The sequence below is a fragment of the Mirounga leonina genome, unplaced genomic scaffold (genome assembly GCF_011800145.1).
Source record: "Mirounga leonina isolate KUSES-001 unplaced genomic scaffold, KU_Mleo_1.0 Mir_224, whole genome shotgun sequence".
Classification (NCBI taxonomy): domain Eukaryota; kingdom Metazoa; phylum Chordata; class Mammalia; order Carnivora; family Phocidae; genus Mirounga; species Mirounga leonina.
This window is the reverse complement of record NW_023270615.1, coordinates 14,440,314-14,444,068: the sequence shown is the minus strand read 5'-3', so window position 1 is coordinate 14,444,068 and position 3,755 is coordinate 14,440,314.

Here is a 3,755-nt window from a genome sequence, read left to right as displayed (position 1 = left end):
AAAGAGGTATGATGCTGTGAATGGAGTGGGTATAAATAATTTTTTAAAAATTGCATCACTGCTGTGGAAGCAGGAGAGTCTGGGCTGACTACACTTGTGGCAAAATTAGTTGAAAGATCAACTTAAATGTTTTATTAGGGTATCAAGCACTGATAACATTCCACTATTTGTACTATTCGCTTAGGAAGGTAAAATGGAAATTTTCCATCTGACACATTTATTTCCCCTCTTTAAGTTGGCAAACACGGACTTTTTCCACTGCATTTCTACATAACTGGACTCTTGCCAACTCCCGTGTGTGTGTGTGTGTGGGGGGGTGTGTGTGTGCGCGCGCGTGCACTCGCAGTTAGGCAGACGATCACTGGTGCTGTTAGTTCAACTTATCTGCATTTGGGGGTTAAAACTTGTTTCTCTCTATAGACATTTTACGGGAGTAGGAATCTGATCATAGTTCTTTGCAAGTTTGTAAAGGTTTGCTGTGGGATCCCTCAGAAGGACACAAATAACAGTTCTCCTGAAGGTTTGCAGTTAGGATGTTCCCGCCCTGAGTCCACTGTGTTCCGCTCCTGTTGCTGAGTGAGTTCTGTTTTGTACTCTTGCTTGGTGTGAGCAGATACACGCGATCGGTGCCTTTTGTGCCTTCCTGAGGCTGGCCCTTCCACCTGCAGTGGTCTTCTTTGCTTATCAGTTCTCCACCGCTCTTTGAAGTCGGGCTGAAACAGCCGAGCCAGCGCACGTGGTGCGCAGCAGGCCCTCCGCGCTCAGCGGCCGGATCTGACACTGATCACAGGGTGCCTTGCACTTTATACACTTGCCGTGTATTTTGTACACATTCAGAGAACACGCGGTGTTACTTTGTGGCTAGCAGTGTTACAAGGACTTCGGGGCTTCAGGACCGGGAGACCTAGCTCTGCGTCTCCCTCTCTGTAACTCTCCACTGAGCTTCAGCTTCCTCGCTCCCATGCAGGAGACCACCGACGGCTATTCATACTCTCGCTGGGATAAGCACTCTACGCAGAGCCGTCGTTTCTTGAGGGTTCGCTACGTCCCTGGCACTGGGCAAAATGCTTTCTGTGACCTCTTCCCTTGTGCAATGCCTACAAGTCTTCATTCCTTTACCCCCCATCCTGGGACAGAGTAGGTTCTCACTGAATATTCCTCCAGTGAATGAGAACTGGGCTTGAGCTGGCAGCAGGGTTCTGTCTGCTGAGTCAGCTGCCCTGAGTCAGCAGTTGAGATACACACAACCCGGCTCCAGAGAGGGAAGGTAGCAACGAGACTGCAGTTCCCACCTCTGGCTGAAAGGCTGCTGGCCGTGATTCCTAAGCATGATGGAGAGCTGCTGGGGAAGGGAGAATGTCCTTTCTGAACTACACTGTTTCCTTTCCCACCACTTCTTACTCTCCCCTCCCCCACCCCTGCTGACCAGTTCAGTCTAGAAGAGGTGCAGATCTCGTTCTGAGTCACTCCAGGGTTTTATTGGGAATGCTGCATTTTTACTATATCCCATGGAACGTAAGGACATTGCAGATGTACATTCCTGGCCACAGGAAAAAAAAGTCAAGTGAAGTACTGTACCTATTTAGTGGTAAGGGTCTTAGGAATGTTAGAGGCTCATGAAAATCCCACCTAAATAAAAAATGACATTCCCGCCCTAGGGTTCTTCGAAGTGAAGAGAATTTTGGGGATCTCCAGGTTGATGACTCATAGTTTTCTCAGTGTTTTATTTCCATGAGCCATTGATTAAAGTAGGGTGTAGCACAAGATTTTTCTCTTCCAGCTAAGCTATTCCTATCAAGTGGGAAGCTTTGGAAGCTTCTTCAAGCCCCTAGGATACAATTTCATGCATGAAAACCATTGTATTTGAAAAATGATATTTGAGAGATGGTGGATCCGTTTTTTGCAGCTTCCACCAGACTTGCCTAGTTCCTGGGGAGCCCTGTGCATAGCACGGGAGTCTGGATGAAGAGAATTTCCTGAGACACATTAAAGGGTCAGTGATCCCATCTTGCTCTGTTCCTGGAGGCTGGAGTTAATGAGGAAGAGTTTTTCTGTGAGTGTCAGGCATGTTGCAATAACTAGCCACAACGGAATAGTCATAGCAACTTCCACCGCTTGGGTTCTTTGTTTTTGTGATGTTGCTGCATGCTTCGTTTTATGAGTCTTTTTTGTGTGTGTGGTTGAACACATCTATTGCCATCCTGGGCTTGGATACTTTTATTTTAAAGGAGATGAAGAACAGAGAGAGAAACTGGAAAATTGACAGAATGACATATCCTAAGCACTTATAAATTTATTTCCCTCCCTCCACTTCTGCTGACAGATATTCTGATGATTAATATTCTGATGAGTTTGTGTCTTTAGGAGAGGGAAAAAAATGCCTTCCCCTTAAAGGGAGTCTTGAAGAGCAGACCATAACAAGGCATAAGAAGTATTGTGAAAATGGACTTTTTTTCTGGGATGTCAATATCTTGGATACAGTCCCACTCTAGTAATATTCTTTCTGAAGTAAGATAAATGAAAATTATCAACAACCCTTTTGGTTTGGTTTTTTGGGGAGAGTCATTTGTGTACTTGAGGGCTTTATCTTGCTCATAGGAATGCTAATTTATATTTGAGCGAAAGCCCTAGAATAGAATATAAGGACTGGTGGAACTCTTTTTTTTTTTTTTTAATGGGAAGTGGGGGGAAGAGAGAGAGAATCTTAAGTAGGCTCCACACCCAGCATGGAGATGTAGTTGGCTTGATCTCACTAGCCTAAGATCATGACCTGAGTCGGATGCTTATCCTACTGAGCCTCCTGGGTGCCCCGGGACTGGTGAGTTCTAGGGGTCATTAGAGAAAGGCCTAACTGCAGTGCGTTTGTGCTTTAGATACCTCGATTCCCAAGATGGAAGTCTGTGCCTCTGTAGCAGTACCTGTGGGGAACCACTACCGGTTGGCCTTCTGGGGACAACCTCTGGAGGGCTTTGACCAAGCCAAGCAGAAAGGCTGGGGTCACAGCTGGGGTGGGGTATGAAGATGGGGCTGTTGACTTCTCAAGGAGCAGGCACCACGTACAGACGTAATACACGCAGGGAGTGTGCTTCCATTCCTAGCAGCCTGTTTTTAGAATTTTATATTCAGGTAGTATTTCCATTTCTTCTCTGCTTATACTTAGAAGAGATGCCAAGGGCAACCTCTGTGCTTCACCTAGCCATTTTCGAAGTTATTTTCATCTAATCCTGTATATTAGAAAGACTCTTTTGCCATTTCCCACTTTTAAGAAAGTTTTTCTCTCTGAATTTTACTATTGGGTATTTTTCCCCCACTTGTTCTTTACTATTTGACATCAGATCCTGTCGAAACGCGGATACTTTTTCAAAGCCAATTCAACAAATAAGGCTCAAGAAAGAAGGCAAAGTATCTCCCTGCTGTTACCCTGTTCTGGAGTGCCTAACCTCCCTGGCACACGGGAAGGAGTGTGTGTGTTTGCGTGGACAGGGAGACATGAGCGCAGCCATCGAATTGGCCAGCCTGGTGACCAGCGAGCCCGCCCCCACGCTTTCCCCCCTCCCCCTCCAGCGCTCACACTCAGGAAGCAGCTGGCTACGGGCCGGCCCTCGCGGCCAAACACACATCCACACTCCTCGCGGGGCCGCCTCTCCCCCTCCCCCCTCCCCCTCCCCCCTGCAGCCGCGTCCACACTGCGCCGCCCCTGCAGCCCAGAGCGCGGCGCGCAAGGGCACCAGCGCCACGGCCGATACCGTTGCCCC